Raw genomic sequence first — 21,952 nt, 5'->3', positions numbered from 1 at the left:
TTTTTCGTGACTGTTTTTGTCTTTTTCACTGTGTTACTCTCAAACTCTCAAGAGGAGACTCTCGTTTGCTTGGAGACTTTGCTTTCTTGGAAGTCCTGGACCACCTGCCAAATGCTCCTGCACTTTCAGGTCCGCTTAGGTGCCTTTGACCTCTCCCTCACCGCCTGTCTGCACCTGCACCATGGCTCTGCTGGTTGGCAGAGTCTGCATGTCATTGTCCTTGCATTCAGGGTTGAGCCCCAGCCGGGATACTGTAAGCCCTCAGTATGACAGAGCCTTCCTCCTTCCTCAGCTCCCACTATTCCCAACAGTCCTTCTGCCCACCTCCCAGCTCCTGACCATGCTTCATAGTACCCTGCCTGGCTTTCTTCAGTACTCTGCACTCTCTCTGACTGCCAGGTCTTTGAAGGCATCTGAAATCTCCCTTGCCCTCCTACCTGCACATCTGGGTTGCAAGCCCTCTGTGTTCCAGTGCCCTGATGCAGACTGTGTGCAGACCACACCACATTTCCTCTCTGCATCTCCCACTACTAGACCGTGACCCTGAGGACAGTGAGCACTCAGAAAGTACCCCATGCCCAGCAGTAGGCAAAGCCCTGGGAATGCAGCTGTGCATGGGAAACAGTTCTTATCTTCAGGAGCTCCTGGGCTATTAAATTAGAGTTGATTAAATCTTGGTTCTTTTGTTGCCAAGACAAAGAGTACGAAAAGGATGGAAAGTGTCCCTTGTTTCAGCGGTACCATGGTCACTGGTGGCAGGGGAGGGTGGGTGGTCTTGCAGAGGACCAGGAGGCAGGGGCAGATGGGCATGAAGGCAGTGGAAGTGGGCACAGCTGTTGATGAGCTTGGCACCGAGGCAGGGATTGGAGAGCTTGTGGAGGGGAGCCAGAGGCAGGAGAAGTGAAAGCAGTGATCTATTAAAGCTGTTACTGCTTTCGTTGTTATTAACAATGGGAGATTTGACCACATTTAAAAAGTGGCAGAGAAAAGATACCGTAGGGGAGACTGAAGTGTAGAGGAGGAGGGCTCCTTGGTGAAATGAATGTGCTGCATTAGTTTCTTGTGGCTGTTGTAACAAACGACCACAAAACAGCAGAAACGTCTTTGCTTGCAGTGCTGGAGGCCAGAAGTCTGCATTCGAGGTGTTGGTTGGCTGCACTCCCTCTGAAGGGCTGCCTCTGTGGTCACATCACCTTCTCCTCTTCTCTGTTAACTCTCCCTGTACCTCACGTTTTCTTTTTTTAGAGACAGGATTTCGCTGTGTTGCCATGGCTGGACTCGAACTCCTGGACTCAAGTGATCCTCCTGCCTCAGCCTCCTCAGTGGAGACCACCACATCTGGTAACCTTCTTCTTATAAGGACGCTTGTGATGACATTTAGAGCCCACGCGGATAACCCAGGATGAGCTCATTGCAAGGTCCTTAACTGAATCACACACCTGCAAAGAACTTTTCTCCAAGTAAGGTAACATTTAAAGCTTCCCGCGATTCGGACCCGCAGTCCTGGGGGCTGTTATTCAGTCTGTTACCATCTGTGAAGAATAGGAGGCACGGGGTGGGATCCTCCGTGTGGGTGGAAGCGTGCAGCTGGGCAGGAGGAGGGGCCTTGTCCACTGTTAGAAGAGGAGCTGCAAGGATGGGTGGAAATGCAGACAAGTTCGGAACAGGAGCTGGGGTGCAGAGTTGGCGGGGAGAACTGGTAGGACAAGGCTCAGAAGAAGATTGAAGACTGTGCAAAATCGCTTTTGTTTTTTTTGGACATAGAGTCTTACTCCATCGCCCAGGCTGGAGTGCAGTGGCAAGATCTTGGCCCACTGCAACCTCCGCCTCCCGGGTTCAAGTGATTCTCCAGCCTCAGCCTCCCGAGTAGCTGCGATTACAGGCACATGCCACTGCGCTCGGATAAATACTGTACTTTTTTAGTAGAGATGGGGTTTCACCAAGTTGGCCAGGCTGGTCTTGCACTCCTGACCTCAGGTGATCCGCCTGCCTCAGCCTCCCAAAGTGTTGGGATTACAGGCGTGAGCCACCGTACCCAGCCATGAAATAACTTCTGAGAGAATTAGAAGTGACTGGAGACAGGGAGGAAAACTTCCAGGCAGTGCGAGGGCCACTTGTAGCTGGAGGCCATGGATTGGTGGTGGCACCAAACCCATGCTAGGGAGACATTCTCTGACAGTTGAAGCAGCCTGGGTGTGCATGTGTGTGTGAACATAAGGCAGAGAGCTGACTCAGAATAGTCCCGGTTTAGCAGGGCAGGTTTGCAGGGAGGATACGGCGGGATCAAGGGTGCTGGAGCAAGTGCGGTTTAAATGATGGCACAGAAATGGTTTAGGCTGCACAGGACAGTAGGAAATACAGGGAGGAGTCTGGACTGACTAAGGGATTGGCCATCTCGGAGCTGTCAAAGAGCAAGTATTGGTGGCTGTCGCTGGAATGACAGAGTTAAAATTCTAGTATTGCCAGAGCTCGGGCTGATAAGCCAGGGGCTTGGGTCTGTTTGTGGTGTCCGTGGCTGAGAAGAAAGGAGGTAAAGAGCTCTGGAGCCAGCCTGGGAGATGGGCCACCCAAGTGGCAGACGAAATCTTCCAGGACCACCGCAGGACTTACAGAAGGAGGGGGAACAGGCCTCAGGACCCGTGGCCTTCTGGTGAACACAGAACAGACCCAACTCAGGGTTTCAAACCTAACTTTGGTTTCTTCAACGCAGACCTCTGCCGAGGCCCCAGATGGTAGGGGAAGTTCGCATTTGTGTCAGCTGCTGTTCCATATCGGGCGGCAGTTTGTTCTATGTTGAAAAGAGGTAGCTAAAGGTTAGCACAAGCCTATGACAGGCAGTTTCAGAACAAAGGAAGAAGACGTGGTCTGTTCAGCACTCCCGGCCCGATGTATGGTTCTGTTGCATAGGACAGACATTTATTTGTATGAGGGCAGGTCCTTGCCCAAGAGGTCTGCTGAGCTTAGCCTGGGTAGCTGATGGGAGCCCCAGTAGCCACGGTGAGAATAAACACAAAGCGAGGGGCTGGCAGTGGATGGTTGGGGAACAGCCTACTGGATCTCTGGGCTGACGGGTCCGAGAACCTTCCTTATGACTGTCTGGGCTGGGTTTACCTTCCAGCAGCAAACCTGCTAGTGGGAGAGTCAGGAACTTCAAACAAGAGAGGGCCTCGAACCCAGTAGTATAAGGTGGTCATGTTCTAGAGGTGATGTTTGACTCTCAGAATTCATATTATATATGAAGTAAATTAAAACATAGAAATAAATACAAAGCATCAAGGCAATGATTTCTTAAAACACATACATCTTTAACCATTATTGTATATTTTGCCTTACAGTTTGCAGAGTCCTCTTTCTAAAATTAACAGGGTGAGGTTTCAAGTTCTTCTTTTATAGCATATTTGGTCACATCTAATTTCTGCTCCAAAGTTAATGATTCCAAAGCAAAGTTTATACCACTTGCACATAGTGAACACTTGGATGACATTTTTATAGGTTCTGAAAATACTTTAAATTGTAATGTTAGTGAGTGACAAAATAATAGCCCACTCATCAACCAGATCACTCTAAGGGCTTCTGAGTTTCAAGCACAGCCTGGCTCAGGGTGTGATGAGCCCAGGGATTTCAGCTAAAACGGGGCCACCCTGGATAGCAGCATATGCACCACTTATAATCACCCCCTCCCACCAGCTTTGAAATGGTGTGATTTTGATGAATTCTTACAACCTGGAAACATTTGAATTATCATATTTTGCAAACCAAGTGAGGCTTTATTCATATTTTATGTGGCACCATCTCAACTTTGCATGATTCACATTAGCATGAAATGTATCCTTTTAGTCATCCAATCTTTTTGCAGCAACTTCTGGGCCCCAGACCCTATTTTGTAGGCCCTGGAGATTCAGCAGTGAACAAAACAAAGCCCTCACCCCCGAGTACTTTATAGTCTAACGGAGAGACTGAAAATAAACAAATAGTAGATACATAATGTGATGTCAGCTAAGGGTAAGTTCTGTGAATAAACGTAAAGCTTGAAAAGGGACAAAGGGGGCTAGACAAGAGGTGCCATTTCAGGTAGGCACCAGAGGGAGCTGTGCAGGTATTGGAGGGAGAGCATTCTAGACAGAGGGTGCAGTAAGCAACAGCTGCATCATTATGACTGTTTAGTTTATAAAGGACAGGGTCTGGCATTGACATAGAAGGTGGATTAAACCCACTAGTTATGGCATCAAAGCCCAGTTTTGGCCAGGCAGAGTAGCTCATGCCTATAATCCCAATATTTTGGGAGGCTGAGGTGGGAGAATCACTTGAGGCCAGGAGTTAGAGACCAGCCTGGGCAACAGAGCAAGACCTCATCTCTACAAAAAATAGACATAAATTTTAAAAATGTGGGAGGATGGCTTGAGCCCAGAGTGTCAGGCTTCAGTGAGCTATGATTGTGCCACTGTACTCTAGCCTGGTGACAGAACAAGACTCTCTCAAGAAAACAAACTAAAAAGAACCCCTCAGCCCTACCACCTACGGTGTGTCTTCAGGCAAGTAATGTCATTAATCGTTCCAAGTTTCTGTGTTTGTTTATCTGTTGAGTCAGGATGATAGTAACACTTGGTTCATGCGGTTGTGGTAAGACCCTTATCTCTGACCCCTAACACGTAGGATGTGCCCCAAACGAGAGGGCTGCCACTGTTAGTATAATCACCAGGAACAGTAAGCCCTTTGAAAGCAACATTTGTGTGGTTGCTACTGTCAACGCATGGAACTTGGGCAGAGTACAGAGGCTTGTTTCTGCTGGTAAATGTCTCCAAAATGTAAACACATCTGTGGATGTTCAAACACACTCCCTCCCCTCCTGACAAGTGCTGGTCAGGGCCCAGGGCGAGAGAGCTCAGCTCAGAGCAACGTGGGAGAGTGGAGGTTGAAGTGTAAACAGGACCTTGGTGTAAGAGGATGTGTTCACTGCTTTCCCGTGCAGACCCCTCACCAACTGGGTCTCCGGCTGACGAAATGAATCCTCCCTAAGCACAGCTGCTGTGGCAGGCAGAGCCCGTGGCACTGTGCACGGAGCCAGGCCCAGCCTGCGTGGCAGCTACTGACTCTCCACTGCAGGTGCTATCTGTAGAGCTGGCCGGGGGCTGCCTCCTCACAGCTCCTAGATGTCCAAATGCCCTGAACCTTTAGCCCGGCCTGAGGTGACCAGAGCCATTGGGTAGAGCACCTACTGAGTACAAAGCAGAGAACTATGATTGGCAAAAGGGAGCACTTAGGTTTCTCTACATCTGAAGTGTAAGAACTCATTCTTATCTGATTCCTGTTGGTGCACGCCAGCTCTGTTATAATTGCCTGTTAGCCTTCCTGTCTCTCTCGTCAGACTGTAAGCTCCTTGAGGGCAGAAACTATGTTCTTGTATCCCTAATGCCAAGAGCCTAATCAACGTTTAAGAATGAGTAAATGGATGAATGACTCAGATGTCATGAAAAGAATTCACAGTAATCGTCGGCCTTAATATGACTGTATATTTATTTTGCACTTTATAGTTTACGATTTATAGATCATGTTCTTATTTTATTTTGTTTTACTTTTTGAGACAGAGTCTCACTCTGTCGCCGAGGCTAGAGTGCAGTGGTGCGATCTTGGCTCACTGCAACCTCTGTCTCCCGGGTTCAAGTGATTCTCCTACCCCAACCTCCCAAGTAGCTGGGATTACAGGCACCTGCCACCACACCCAGCTAAGCTTTGTATTATTAATAGAAACGGGGTTTCACCATGCTGGCCAGGCTGGCCTCAAACTCCTGACCTCAAGTGATCCACCCACCTCGGCCCCCCAAAGTGCTGCGATCACAGGCGTGAGCCACCGCCCCGGCCTTACAATTTACAGAATGCTTTCAATTAAATTATCACACTTGACCTTCACCCCCGACCTGTGAGGTCGGTGTTATTGCTCTTCTCAAAGATGAAGACACTGAGGCCCAGAGGCCATATTAATAAGTTTCGTTAGATAATTGGTGGTGGAATAGGATGGCTGGGGTCCCTTCCACTAAACCATACAGCTCTCTGACAATGAACAAAGAATGGCTTTACAAAGACATTTGCTTTATCCACTTACCCACCCATCCCTTCATTTATTTATTCACCAGCATTTAATATACTGAGCACTTTCTTTAAACATATTTTGGTAGCAGCACAAAGGAATGGAATGAGCTCAAGTCCTGGGATCATCCTGGGTTTAACTCCAGGCCCCTTTAGTTCCCAGCCGGGTGCTCTTGGGAACCTAAGCACCTCTCTGAGCCTCAGCTTCGTCACAGGTCACGCAGCCAACACAGGCTTACCTGGCGAGGCCGTGAGAAATAGGATGCAGCCCCTGGCCTCCCAGCTAGGGAGCGTTAATCTAATTAAGGAGAAAAACACAAAAACACATCATTGTAGCTAGTGTGGTCCATGCTGGGATGGAGTTAAACTCCACTCACTGGGAGGGTCAGGGAAGTTTCCAGAGGGAGCTTAACGTCATCAGAGCAAGCATCATCAGGCAGACCCAGGAAAGGAGAAACCATTCCCAGGAGAGGAAATGCCTGTCCTGGATTGAGTTTAATTTTTTTTTTTTTTTTTTAAAGAGTCTTGCTCTGTCACCCAGGCTGGCATGCAGTGGCACAATCTCGCTCACTGAAACCTCCACCCCCTGGGTTCAAGTGATTCTCCTGCCTCAGCCTCCCTAGTAGCTGGGATTACAGGCCTGAGCCACTGCTCCTGGCTGGATTCACTTTAGATCAGCAGTCCCCAACCTTCCTTCCTGCTTATCCCCTTCCTTCCTTTTGGCAGCAGGGAAAGTGGAGATTGAAGTGTAAACAGGATGTTGGTGTAAGAGGGTTTCATGGAAGACAGTTTTTCCAGGGATTGGGGAACAGGGGTGGGGGATGGTTTTGGGATGAAACTGTTCCACTTCAGATCATCAGGCATTAGATTCTCATAAGGAGTGCACAACCTAGATCCCTTGCAACCTAGATCCCTCGCACGCATAGTCCACAATAGGGTTCATGCTCCTGTGAGAACCTAATGCCGCGGCTGATCTGACAGGAGGCAGAGCTTAGGCAGTGATGTGCGCGATGGGGAGCTGCTGTAAATACAGAATAAGCTTCGCTAGCTTGCAGGCCCCTCACCTCTTGCTGTGTAGCCCAGTTCCTAACAGGCCATGCCCCAGTCTGTGGCCCTCGGGCTGGGGACCCCTGTTTTAGAGGACATTAAACATTTTTATGAACACCTTTCTAAAACTGATTTCAAATTTTCTTTGAATTATTCCAGAGTACAAAAAGCAGCTTTGCCTTGTGCCCTTACATCTTCTCCATGAATCCCTTCAGGACTCGGGAGGGCTGCTTGCCCTGCACTGAGCCCTCCTTCCTGTCCGGCACCTCACTTTCCCTTGCATCAGTTCCCTCCACTCTGGCCTCACTCAGCGCTCAGCGCTGTCACAGCGGGCTCTCTGCCCCCACTGCTGCTCCCATTGCCTCTGACCCTGCTGGCCACACCTGCCAGGCACCTCTCTCTGTGACATGCTTAATTATTGCTTTCCTCTTTTTCTTTTCTCCTCCCTTCCTTCCTCCCTTCCTTCCTCCCTTCCTTTCTTCTTTCCTTCCTTCCTTCCTTCCTTCCTTCCTTCCTTCCTTCCTTCCTTCCTTCCTTCCTTCCTTCCTTCATTCCTTCCCTTCCTCCCTCCCTCCCTCCCTTCCTTTCTTTCTTTTTCTTTCTTTCTTTCACGAAGTTTTGCTATGGCATAGTCTTGGCTCAGTGCAACCTCCACTTCCCAGGTACAAGCGGTTCTCCTGCCTCAGCCTCCCAAGTAGCTGGGATTACAGGTACCTGCCACCACGCCTGGCTAATTTTTTTGTGTTTTTAGTAGAGATGGGGTTTCACTATGTGGACCAGGGTGGTCTTGAACTTCTGACCTCAGGTGATCTGCCCGCCTTGTCCTCCCAAACTGCTGGGATTACACGTGTGAGCCACCACGGCCAGCCAAATTTCCTCTTTTCCCTCTGCCTTTTTTCATTACCGCTGCTATGCTTGATGGCTTTTGTGTTAGAAAAGCTTGGCCCAGACAGCCACGCTCTGTCAATAGTAGCTTTCTGGTTGTTTCCTGCTTGGCAAATTGATCCACATACTCATGCCTTCCTCAGCCTTCAGGTGTGCACAGGTGTATACAGGTGCATCATGGCTACTTACCGGGGAAGGTTTTCTTCTGTGCTTTCAGGTTGGAGCTATTTTTGAGATGCTGGGTGTGCGGGTGGAAGTGGTGCCTACAGAATTTGGGGAATGGGGCAGGTGGAAGGTAGTGGGATTTGAGGGGTGCTTGGAAAACCTTGGTGAGGAAGAGAATCTTGAGCCAGAGTCTTTTAGAAAGGAAGGCCCTGCTGCCCAGGCTCAGTGGCTCATGCCTGTAATCCCAGCACTTTGGGAGGTCAAGGTGGGCAGATCACCTGAGGTTGGGAGTTCAAGACCAGCCTGACCAACATGGAGAAACCCCTGCCTCTACTAAACAAAAATTCAAAAAATTAGCCGGGCGTGGTGGCGCATGCCTGTAATCCCAGCTACTCAGGAGGCTGAGGCAGGAGAATCACTTGAACCCAGGAGGTGGGGGTTGCAGTGAGCCGAGATTGCGCTATTACACTCCAGCCTGGTAAACAAAAGCAGAACTCCTTCAAAAGGAAAAAAAGAGAGAGAGACAGGAAGGAAGGAAGGAAGGCCCCGGTGCACCCCGGGCAGCCGGAAGAGTCCTAGAGGGAATCGTGGGGTAGGGGGATTTTCCTGGACCTGGGGAAACAGGTGCTTCTTTGGAATGGTCTGCAGAATGCTGACCACCCTGTCCTCCTTCGTGTTTTGGGTGAAGCCTGGCCTGGCCACTCTGTATTTGCAGGGTCCACAGATATTTTCAGTAAAGAGCTAGATAGTAAATATTTCAGGCTTTGTGGGCCATACGACCTCTGTCACAATCACTTCATGGCTGTTTGGTGCAAAAGCAGCCATAGACCGACTGTACATAAACCAATGGGCCTAGCTGTGTTCCGGGAAAACTTTCTTTACAAAGCAAGTCACAGCTAAGTTTCACCTGGTAGTTTGCCAACTTCTGCTCATGCAATGGTGTTCCCAACTCTCCTGGTGAATGCCACACACTCCCCAAACCTCCCCACTGCAGCAGAAGCCATAGCATGACCAGGGCAACAGTAATACCCCGTAGCTGCCATCTACCCGGAGTTCACTTTGAAGCAGGCACTGGGAGAAGAGCTTTACTTCGTTTAATCTCCTCAGCAACCCAATGTTGGTTTTCTTGTGATTTTCACAGATCATGAAACAGGTCTCAGAGAGGTTAAATAACTTGCCCAAGGCAACTCATCTGGGCTTGGTTGATGAAACCAGACTGGTGGGCAGAAACTTGACCATCACAGTTAATCATCATGACCAATCCTCACACCTATGTCTTATTGTAAAGATTTTTTTTTTATTTTTATTTTTTATTTTTTTTGAGATGAAGTTTTGCTCTGTCACCCAGGCTAGAGTGCAGTGGCTCGATCTAGGCTCACTGCAAGCTCCGCCTCCCAGGTTCATGCCATTCTCCTGCCTCAGCCTCCCGAGTAGCTGGGACTACAGGTGCCCACCACCACGCCCGGCTAATTTTTTGTACTTTTAGTAGAGACAGCATTTCACTGTGTTAGCCAGGATGGTCTCCATCTCCTGACCTCGTGATCCACCCACCTTGGCCTCCCAAAGTGCTAGAATTACAGGCGTGAGCCACTGCGCCCGGCCCTAAAAAATCCTAAGAATAGCTTTTTGAGGAAGACACAGTAGCAGGTGCTGTGGAGCTGTGGTCTGCCTGCTCCTGCTCCCAATTCACCACTGTTGGCTCTCACCAAGGAACAAATCCGTCAGGAACCACACTGCAGCCATGGCTTTTAAAGACCCAGAAAAACATCTGGAGCTGGAGGTGGTGATTCACTGAATTCTAATCACTCTAATGAGCCGCCACATAAAATCCCCGGAGAAGATGTGTGCTGACTTGGTCAGAGGAGCAAAGGAAAAGAATCCCAAAGTGAAAGGACTGGTTCGGATGCCTATCAAAGTTTGGAGAATCACTACACAAAAAGCTCCTTGTGATCAAGGTTCTGAGACGTGGGCTTGTTTTCGGATAAGAATCCACAAGTGACTCATTGACTTGCACAGCCTTTCTGAGATTGTTAAGCAGATTACTTCCATCAGTATTGAGGCAGGAGTTGAGGTTGACGCCATCATTGCAGATGCTTAAGTCAACTATTTTAATAAATTGATTCCTAGTTTTTTAAAGAAGAATAGACTCAGCCACTTTACCGGTCTGTGGCACCGGACAAGTTACTTCACTTTTCTGTACTTTTGTTTCCTCAACTGTGAAATGGGGATCTGAGCACCCTTACCTCTGTAAACTAAACATAAAATCCTAAGCCCGCCCACCCCCCACACTGGCTGAACAGACCCCCTCTTAGCCCAGGGGACCCCAGAAAAAGCTTAAAAACTGAGTTCCCAGCCATGATGGGATGAGAGGTCAGACACGCCTCATTATACCTGCTCCCTTTTGCAGTTTAGACACAACTAACAGGCATTCATGTTAAAGTAAAGATCATAAGGCTGACAGAACAGACTGTGGCAATAAGATACCAGACTGTAAATAGGACCTAAAGCCATGGCAGGAAAGGGTTAAGCCACACACGCCTGCGCTTCAGGAATAAACTATGCCCTTGCTGCCACAAGGTTTTTATTTTTCTCTAGCAGCTTGTTTAAGTGCTGGTCTTGAGATAAGCAATAATAAAACAATTTTCAGCCTACCAGTCATCAGATGCTGACAAACTGACCCTCAGCCCCTGTGCCACCAGCCATAACTACAGCTTTGATTGGACAAGAGACTAACTTCTGTAACTTTCTCCTGATAAGATCACTGACCGTGGACTGGTTCTGGCCGGTTTAGGGAGGCTGCGCACTGCAACCTCCTCCTCCTGGGTTCAAGCGATTATTGTGCCTCAGCCACCCAAGTAGCTGGGACTACAGGCGCACACCACCATACCTAGCTAATTTTTGTATTTTCAGTAGAGACAGGGTTTCACCATGTTGGCCAGGCTGGTCTCAAACTCCTGGCCTCAGGTGATCTGCCTGTCTCAGCCTCCCAAAGTGCTGGAATTGCAGGCGTGAGCCACAACACCTGGCCCCATTTAATTCTTTTAGATGCTGATGGGATTCGACTTGCTTTCCAATTTTTTTTTTTTTTTTTCCACTGCTGGTGTATAGAAATACAACTGATTTTTGTGTGTTGACTTTGTGAGGGCATGAGACTTTGCTGTATTTGCTGCAACCTCTGCCTCCCATGTTTAAGTGATTCTCCTGCCTCTGTCTCCCAAGTAGCTGGGACTACAGGCACACGCCACCATGCCCAACTAATTTTTTGTACTCTAATAGAGACAGGATTTCACTGTGTTGCCCAGGCTGGTCTTGAACTCCTGAACTCAGGCAATCCACCCGCCTCGACCTCCTACAGTGCTGGGATTACAGGCATGAGCCACCGAGCCCTGCCCCAATCTTGTGATTTTTTTTAGTGGACACCTTTTAGGGTGATTGTTTGGTTAGAGTTAATTACTGTCTTTTAAGTGTTTAGACAGTGGCTGACACATTAGCAAATGTTCAATGGGAGGTTGCTATTAATATTGCTGTTATTAATATTACCTTAGAAAATTTGAAAAATGAAGATTATACAGCAAGAAATGAAAAATACCTTTAACTCCCCCATCCAGAGGCAGCCATTGTTTACATTTTATACTTTTTTTCTAATCATTTTGAGGTCTATATTTTAATATAGTTGATATATATAGATATTAACATTTTTATCATTTATCATACAAATCACATGTAAATTATAGAATACACATTTTTAAAAAGTCACTACACAAAGAAAACCACTTTTCTTGTTTATATTTATGTGTGAATGTGACTATCATATGATTTTATATCTTGACCTCTAAATGTTACATCATAAAACCTCCCAGCCGGGCTTGGTGGCTCACGCTTTGGGAGGCCAAGGTGGGCGAATTACCTGAGGTCAGGAGTTTGAGACCAGCCTGGCCAACGTGGTGAAAACCCATCTCTACTAAAAATACAAAAATTAGCCGGGCATGGGGACACGGTCTGTAATCCCAGCTACTTGGGAGGCTGAGGCAGGAAAATTGCTTGAGCCCAGGAGAGAGAGGTTGCAGTGAGCTGATACCTTGCTACTGCACTCCACCTGGCCAACAGAGCAGACCGTGTCTCAAAACAAAACAAAACAAAACAAAAACAAACAAAAAAACCCTCCCCCTGCTCCACAATGTCTGTAAGGTCCCTTAGTGCCCCGTGGCATGGTGTGGAGGTGAGTGACCGGCCCTATCTGGTCATCAGGTCCCTGCATTGCCAGTGGTTTCCCTCTGCTGGGCCTCTTCGCGCAGGCTCCGCTGGCTCCTTCCAGCAGGTCCTGGAGCTGGCAGGGGCACTGGGAGATTTCATAGTGACGGTCCCCGGGCCGCCAAAGCGGCAGATCTGTGAATTCTGAAAATGGGGAGCAGAGTGGCGGAGGTGAGGAAGGGCCCGCCTTGTTTCCACCTCAAGTCCCCTTTCTGCGGAGCCTCGCTGGGGGGCCTGGAGTAGGAAGGAGACTCCCACACACAGCTCTGGCCCAGCCCACTTTGCTGAGGTCCAGGAATCCCTCCCTCATCTGCTCCATCCCCTCACTTGTGTTTCCCGGGCTTTCGTGGCCAAGGCAGGGCCCGTGGGGGAGGTTCCCACGCTGGGAGGGGAGCGGCCTGCAAGCAGAGGGCACTCGGTGCACGTGGGTTCTCCCTCTCTTCCCTCTCCCGATGTCTCCGACTCTCTCCCTAGGGCAGTGCTACTCTCCCTCTTGCTCTGTCCCCCTCTCTGTTGCCCTCTTTGCTGCTGTGACCGTCATGGGGCTCTGGAGACCAATCCATCCACACTGACCTTTTTCTCTATCCTCAGATGGGCAGTGTGTAGAACTGCCCTAATTCAGATGGCCGTTTGGAAGTGCTTACGGGGGCTGGTTATGGGAAGTGAGTCAGTGGGGAAGGCTCCTCATGGAAGAAGAGGTCCGCAGCCTTGCCCTCTGTCCTGGTGCACTCTGAAGGCGGCAGGTGCTGTCCTTGGCGCAAGGAAGCTTTGGGAGAGAAGCTGAGAGTGCGGCCCCCAACTGTACGCCCGCGGTGTGGTGGTAGATGGAGCTCTCAGCCTCCACGTGTGGCTACCGCACAAACCAGCCAGCATTTCCCAAATGCTGTATTCCGTCCTGGGCAGGTGGTTTTTATCTGGAACCACGGCGATTTTGTCTTGACTTCCTAGCATTGTTGAGGTGGTAACTTTTAGGGCTGAAATTGAATATGACTTTAGAAGATTATTTAGTTTCATGGGAAAGAATGGAATCCAGATACCAGCAATGCAGTCTTTAATTTTTTATCGTGTTCTTTTGATATTAAGGAGCATTTTTCAAGCTCCTGTCAACTCCCTGGCATTAGGCTCTGATGTGCTAAGACACGCGCGCAATGCACACCTCAAATATTTACCAGCTACCTCGGTTCACCTCGTACGTTATCCCAGAAGGCTATGTTTTGCTATGCCTTTGCACATATGAGCTTTTCTATATTAAAAACCCAGTTATTCAATATCCCAAACACATCTAATCCTCCTGGTTCAAAATGCCAAAGAATGGGTTTAATGAAGAAAGCATTATCTCTGTGTGAAGACCTTAAAGGGAAGCTGCCAAATCCTGCAGAACTGACTCCTCTCAGTACCAGGAATGACTGGTTTAGCATTGCTGCGATTTCCAAAGCCGTAAGTGTAGATGAGAAAGTCCAAATGTATTTCTAGAAGTGATGCAGAATTAAGAAGTCCATATATTCGATCACATTTTCAACTTTTCCTTTTTTTTTTTTTGAGACGGAGTTTCTTTCTTGTTGTCCAGGCTGGAATGCTGTGGCACGATCTCAGCTCACTGCAACCTCCACCTCCCGGGTTCAAGTGATTCTCCTGCCTCAGCCTCGCGAGTAGCTGGAATTACATGCGCACAACACCACACCTGGCTAATTTTGTATTTTTAGTAGAGATGGGGTTTAACCATGTTGGCCAGGCTGGTCTTGAACTCCTGACCTCAAGTGATCTGCCCGCCTTGGCCTCCCACAGTGCTGGGATTACAGGTGTGAGCCACTGCACCCGGCCATTTTAAACTTTTTAATAAACACATGTCTCGAAGCACCTACATCTCAAAGGCAGGAAAGCATGCTCTAGGATTTAAGGGTGTAAAAGATTGCTCCCCTGTGATGTTCAGCACCAACGCAAACCAACAGCAATAAGCCCCATCCATCCATGCAGGTGTTACGACTTTCTGTATGATTTCAGATCATGCTCTTCCCACCATTTACAATGGCACACCATCCCCAATGCTTCCCGGCCCACCTCCACAAGCAAACTGCAGGCTTTTTCAGGGTACAGTACCATATGCATTGTAGTATTTTTGTATTTCTTAACCATGTAACGTGCAAAACTGTACTACTGTCTTTATTCTTTTTTTTTTTTTTTTTTTTTGAGACGGAGTCTAGCTCTGTCGCCCAGGCTGGAGTGCAGTGGCGCGATCTCTGCTCACTGCAAGCTCCGCCTCCCGGGTTTACGCCATTCTCCTGGCTCAGCCTCCCAAGTAGCTGGGACTACAGGCGCCCGCCATCTCGCCCGGCTAGTTTTTTGTATTTTTTAGTAGAGACGGGGTTTCACCGTGTAGACCAGGATGGTCTCGATCTCCTGACCTCGTGATCCACCCGTCTCGGCCTCCCAAAGTGCTGGGATTACAGGCTTGAGCCACCGCGCCCGGCCTTTATTCATTTTTAATGTGTTGCTGGTGATGCTTAGAATTTTTCCCCCAACCCCACTTACTCCCAGAAGCCCATGCTGCTTACTGAGTGATTTTGTGGTGTGTGGAATTTTTAGGAACACATACGTCACATTTGTATTTGGAAATGGTTTGTCAGCTGCATTACTTAATTAGGCTTAGTAATCTTGCCACATGGCCCTGAGTGACTCATGAGGTGTGGGGAAGGGATAGGAACAGGGGAGTTTGCGGCTGTTCCAAGATTTTGAGGAGCCTTTCACCTATTTATTTATGCCCTTTACCTTTTTATCGTATAAATTTAAGATGTACAACATGATGTTTAATATGCACATTGAAATGATTACAGTCAAGCAATTAACATATCCATCACATGGTTACCCTTTTTTTTTTTTATTGGTAGTAAGAGTACCTAAAATCTTCTCTCTGCAGATTTTCAGTCTACAATGCAAATTAACCATAGTCCTCATGCTGTGCTTTAGACCTCTAGACTGACTCATCCTATGTAAGCTATAACTTAGGATTCTTTGACCTACTTCTTGCCGATTCCCCCATTCCTGGTAACCACGATTCTATTCTCTGCTTCTATATATTTGTTTGTTTATTTGTTTTTAAAGATTCCACATATAAGTGAGATTATGCAGTGTTTGTCTTTCCACATCTGGCTTATTTCACTTAGCACAATGTCCTCTGGGTTAATCTTTTTTGTTGCAAATGATAGGATTCCATTCTTTTTCATGGCTGAGTAGTATTCTATTGTATTTATACAAAAATCTCTTTATCTAGTCATTCATGAACACAGGTTGGTTCCGTATCTTGGCTATTATGAATATGGTTGCAATGAACATGGGAGTTCATTACCACTGTGTTTCAGGTAATTTTTTTTTCTCTTTTGACTAATAGGAAGTAGACTCACAATACATGTGTATTGAGTGAACACATGTTTGGTGTGTGCATTAAAAAAATTCAGTCAGGCCGGGCGCGGTGGCTCAAGCCTGTAATCCCAGCACTTTGGGAGGCCGAGACGGGCGGATCACGAGGTCAGGAGATCGAGACCATCCTGGCTAACACGGTGAAACCCCGTCTCTACTAAAAACTACAAAAAACTAGCCGGGCGACGTGGCGGCGCCTGTAGTCCCAGCTACTCGGGAGGCTGAGACAGGAGAATGGCGTGAACCCGGGAGGCGGAGCTTGCAGTGAGCTGAGATCCGGCCACAGCACTCCAGCCTGGGTGACAGAGCGAGACTCCGTCTCAAAAAAAAAAAAAAAAAAAAATTCAGTCAGGCCGGGTGCAGTGGCTCACACCTGTAATCCCAGCACTCTGGGAGGCCGAGGTGGGTGGATCACGAGGTCAGGGGATCGAGACCATGGTGAAACCCCGTCTCTACTAAAAATACAAAAAATTAGCCTGGCATGGTGGCGGGCACCTGTAGTCCCAGCTACTTGGGAGGCTGAGGCAGGAGAATGGCGTGAACCCAGGAGGCGGAGCTTGCAGTGAGCCGAGATTGCGCCACTGCACTCTAGCCTGGCGACAGAGCGAGACACCATCTCAAAAATAAAAATAAAAATAAAAATAAAGATAATTCAGTCATACATCAATTGCAATAGGAAAGCCAGCAGCTAGTACCTTCTCTACTAAGAGAAGACAGAAAGCAAACTTTCCTCTAGTGTGTTTCCACCTCCAATCACTCTTCTTCAGCCTTAAAGACTGAGTGAGGCTGGTATCTCATGGCTGGAAATGCTGCATTTCCCCCAGGTATGTGGTTGGTAGAGCAGCAATTACTCCTGTCCTCCTCTCCATCGGGGAAGCTGGCTCAGCCGTGCCTTGTCACTCATCAGCCACCTTCCTCCAAGGCACAAGTGCAGGTGGTGGTTCTCTGGTTCCTGGGTCCTCTAACTACAGAGAGACCAGTGTGGGTTTGCTGCATGGTGCACTCATTTCTGCTTGCTGCTTGTCAAGCTTGTGGACGCCAGTATACAGGATGACTAGAAAGACACAGAAGCCCTGAGGGGTAATAGCCCAGTCCCTGAGCATGCCCAGTTCAGCTCACAACCCAGTGCACCTGACAGCAGTGTGGGGCCAGTTGAAAGGTGAATGCATTGAACGGTCAGTGCAGGGATGTAGATTGCCTTGTTTGGGGTAAAATACACATTCTTTGGCACTGGAATCACCCAGGCCAAGAGTCTGAATTGTGATCAAGGTCCTTAATCTCTCCCCGTTTCTCCTTCTGTAAACTAGAGATAAATGTACCTACCTTATCAAATTGTTAGGAGGATTGTGTGATAACGCAAACTTTCCCTATCACTTCCCCTCCAACATTTCATACGATAGAATAATTATCTCCTATCTACTCTTTGAAACAAGCAAGCTAACTTGTCTGCCTGTCAGACACGTCTTTATTATAAGCCACTGATGAATAAAACTGAACTTTTCTGCCTTGTATTTCACACAGGAAAGCCTTTGGTTAATTCTTTACACAGTAATGGTAACTGGAAAAGCTGATATATTAATATACTCTCTGTCTCTCTGTTTTCAAATGTAACTTGCTACTTGCACACCCTTATTCTTTCATATAAATTTCAGCGTGAGTATGTAGAATTCCTCTCCCACCTCCAAATCCAGCTACAAACATAACTGCACAGATAAAAAGATTTACTTCAAGTGACTTTGAGCAAAACAAAACAAAAACCGCAACTGTGGGATATACCCTAAGATCAAAAATAACAGCACAGAAATTTTAAATTTTGTTCAGTTTTATTAATTGTAGTAATATTATAGTAATTTTGAGATGAATGTATATTATAGGATAAAATAAATAGGTAAATTTGTGATATAATATGAACCAAGGTTTTCAAGGTAAGAAAAACGAGATATAAATATAATATTAAAGAAGGAAACAAACCTTTTATGTTGAGTTGATAATACTGATGTCAAGTATGATTTAAAAAAAAAAAAGTATTTCCGGCTGGTCACAGGGGCTCACACCTATAATCCCAGAACTTTGGGAGACCAAGATAGGTGAATCACTTGAGTTCAGCAGTTCAAGACCAGCCAGGGCAACACAGTGAGATCTTGGCTCTACAAAAAATTTAAAAATTAGCCAGGTGTAGTGGCCTGTAGTCCCAGCTACTTGGGAGGCTGAGGCATGAGAATCACTCAAACCCAGGAGGTAGAGGTTGCAGTGAGCCGAGATCACAACACTGCACTCCAGCCTGGGCGACAGAGTGAGACTCCTCCTCAAAAATAAATAAATAAAAATAAAAAACTTGTATTTCCTAGCTCCATCCACTGAAAGAGCTAGACAGAGTGACATGACTGTGGTAAGGAGCATGCTTAGAATCTGGGCCTTGATTTCTTGTTTTAGGTTGAAACATTACTATAAAGATTACTATTTTTGTATGTCAAAGATGGTTGAATGTCAGCGATTTTGTATAGGTAAGTGTAATATTGTTGTTCCTCGCCAAGGAACCAGGGCTTTTGGAGAAATGGCTGTCTCCAGATCTAGCCAGAGAAAGTATAAAGTGAGTCTGGTTTCATGGGCCAAAAAGCAAGGAAGCTGTCAGAGATCAATGAGCTGCATAAAAAAGACAGACCCGGCCAGCGTAGTGGCTCATGCCTATAATCCCAGCACTTTGGGAGGCTGAGGCGGGCCAGGAGTTGGAGACCAGCCTGGCCTACATGGTGAACCCCATCTCTACCAAAAATACAAAAATTAGCCAGGCATGGTGGCACATGCCTGTAATTCTAGCTCCTCGGGAGGCTGAGGTGGAGGATCACTTGAACCTGGGAGGTGGAAGTTGCAGTGAGCTGAGGTTGCGCCACTGCACTCCAGCCTGGGTGACTGTCTCAAAAAAAAAAAAAAAGATACAGAGCCAACTTGACGAGTCTCCTACTGGCCATATTTGGGATAATTCAAGCATTAAAGTGACTATAATTGACTACAAATAATTAAATAAAAAAATCCATGGATCCATAGTTTTACTGAGAAAGACAGAAAAAATCATCTACCATAACGAGATGCGAGTTATGCTAATTTGTCTCTGAAATTTTGCAGTTAAACAGAATCAGGCCTTTCCCTTGCCTTTTAAGGAGAAAGTGCAGCTTTTTTCCTAATTGATGAGAACAACTCTCTACAGAAGAATGTCAGCTAATATCTACGGAAAGATTGGTAGAATTTGAAAATTACCATTTTGCAAACCTCAATAAAACAGTTGATTCAGGCAAGTATCATAAATGATTCTATAAACCAGGAGCTTATCAACTATAGCCCTCGAGTCAAATCCAGCCCATTGTCTGTTTTTGTATATTCCATAAGCTAAATTTTTAAAAATATTTTTAAGTAGTTGAAAAAATCAAAAGAAGCACAATATTTCATGACATGTGATATTTATATAAAATTCAGATTTCAGTGTCACAAATAGGTTTTATTGGAACACAGCCATGCTCATTCATGTACGAATTATCTAGGACTGTGTTTGTGCTGCAATGGCGGCTTTGAGTGACTGAGCTGGAGACGGCAATGGGCCACAAAGCCTAAATTATTTAGTATCTGGAACGTTACAAAAATACTTTACTGACCCCTGCTATAAACTATGTGGTGAAAAGAAGAGGATATTTGTATGATGCCAATGTATCACCCTGTAAATTGCTCACTAATTGCAAAAGGAAAAATGCATTTTTATAATAGAAAGTTCTGGTAGTCACCACTTTACCAAGTTATCAAAACTTAGCATCACTGAAACAGGGGCAACCTGATATTACGTACCTGCTGGTGCAAGGCAATGTATCGCCTCTGAAGTACTCTTGCTAAACATATTTAACTTGAAGATTTTAAATAGTATTATTGAGACCGGGTGTGGTGGCTCATGCCTGCAATCCCAGTACTTTGGGAGGCTGAGGTGGGCAGATCACTTGAGGTCAGGGGTTCAAGACAGGGTTTCACCTTGTTGGCCAGGCTGGTCTTGAACAGATTTCATTTATTTATTTATTTTGAGACAAAGTCTCACTCTGTCACCCAGGCTGGAGTGTAGTGGTGTGATCTCAGCTCACTGCAACATCCTTTTCCCTGGTTCCAGCAATTCTCATGCCTCAGCCTCCTGAGTAGCTGGGATCACAGGTACGCGCCAGCATGCTTGGTTAATTTTCGTATTTTTAGTAGAGACGGGGTTTCACCATGTTGACCAGGGTGGTCTCAAACTCCTGATCTAAGGTGATCCACCCTCCTAGGCTTCCCAAAATGCTGGGATTACAGGCGTGAGCCACCGTGCCAGGCCAGAGATCAGACTTCTTGATGTTTGATCCTTGCTTCCCAAAGTGTGGTCCACAGCTCACATCAATCATATTATCAGTTGTATTGGCCAATTATGTTATTAACTAGATTCTGCATTTCTAACAAGCTTGTGCAAAATCTCAGGCTCCACCCCTGGTCTTCCCAATCAGAGTCTTTATTTCAACAAGATTCTGGTAAGTTGCATGCACACTGAAGTTTGAAAAGCACCAGTTTGAGTGACTTTTAGCTGGGCCTTCTGTTTTTTGCATTGGGGAACACCGTAATATAATTGATGTGACCTGCTTTGGATCTACAGACTAAGCTTTGTAAATATTTGGCGTAGGCATAGTAGTTTTCTTGTTATGCAGTATCCTTTTGTCTTGTTCCTTTGGATGGTCAGTTCTCTCCTTCCTCTCTCTTTTTCATGTGGCTAACACACATCTCCTTCAAGACTCAGGTAAGGCATCACCTCCATCAGGAAGCCTCCCTATCCCCTCCAGGTTGAATCAGGTGTGCTGTGTCACATTTTATTTGCATCATTACTTATTTGACTCTTCGGCTAGCACCCAAGTGCAGTGAGGAAAATAAAATTTTACTCTTTGTATCCTCTACACCTAATCACTGTCCGGCCCATGTAGAGAGCTGAACGAGTGTTTTTAGAAGACAGAATGAATGTCGCTTTGCCAACCTGCTCCTTGCTGCCGTGGCCTCCCTGACCAGGGCTCCAGGCATAGGAGGCACTGATGTGGCAGGAAGCCAGGTGGGGGATCAGGGAATTAGAAAGCCTGCTGGTCCGGCAGCTGTCTCTCCCTCCTCCCAGCCCCTTGCCCTCCAAAGAGCACACATTTCAGAAGCAGCTGCAGGGTGCTCCCTCCCCACCTCCTCCTCTCTCCTCTTTCTTTCCCGTGAATAAATGTCAGAAGCCCCACAACAGCGGAGGAGGAAATCTGTGGCAAAGAGACGACCCCACAACTACAAGTCCCTGGAGCTGGAAGCCCCGCACCAGCCCTCTCCATAACCGGAGCCCACCTGCGAATGCCCCCAGAGCAGCCCAGGCGCTGGCCATGGGGTGGGGGCAGCGGGGAGTGGTAAGAAAGCCTAAGGAGGGCGGGGCTGAGCGGCACTCAGCACTGGGCACTCAGCACCCGGCTGGTTATGCCAATGGAGCCTATGTGCAGTTAATGGCACTTTCTCATTAAGCAGTTATTAAAAAGTGGGTGGTTCTTCCTTGCTAGGTGCTATGCCATCCGTTTCTACGCACTGAGATCGTCAGTGAAACCTGGTTGGCTTCAGTCTGGAAAAGCATGGGCCGTTGCTGGGGGTAGCACTCCCAGGGCGGGCAGGGGAGCCAGCTGTCCAGGTCTGCGCCTGGGATTCTGCTAGGGGAGGCAGAGGTGAGAAGAAAGGTCCTCGTTTCCCAGCAGGTGCGGCACGGCGGCTTTCCTCATTAGCAGGAGCACTCCAGGCGTCTCTGGTGTGCACACATGCTAGGGTGTGCTTGGGAAATCAATTCCTGAGCTGAGAGGCGGCCTCTCCAGCTGGTGCCGCCCTGGGAGGTGCAGCGGTGCTAATGGCTTGGTCTGACTTCACGCAGAGGAAAGTAGTGAGGACTAGGGAGGAGGAAACAGGAGGCCTGTCCCCAGGGGGACCCACAGGGAACGTTCTTTTGGGAGACAGTGAAAATTTGCAAATGTTAGCTGAGCAAACCTCTTTAACCAGGAGCCAGGTTCTGTGATGGGCCCTTGGGATTCAGATCTGGATGACCGGT

The 21,952-nt window shown here is 47.4% G+C and overlaps 1 pseudogene; it reads left to right on the top strand.

Moving 5' to 3' along the window:
- Window positions 1–9,922: 9,922 nt before the first annotated feature.
- Window positions 9,923–10,279, top strand: LOC115894585 (annotated as a pseudogene).
- Window positions 10,280–21,952: the final 11,673 nt, after the last annotated feature.

Source organism: Rhinopithecus roxellana, chromosome 18 (assembly GCF_007565055.1).
Source record: "Rhinopithecus roxellana isolate Shanxi Qingling chromosome 18, ASM756505v1, whole genome shotgun sequence".
Lineage (NCBI taxonomy): Eukaryota > Metazoa > Chordata > Mammalia > Primates > Cercopithecidae > Rhinopithecus > Rhinopithecus roxellana.
Note: the sequence above shows the minus strand (reverse complement) of the source record. Positions and strands in the feature narration are given on the sequence as shown.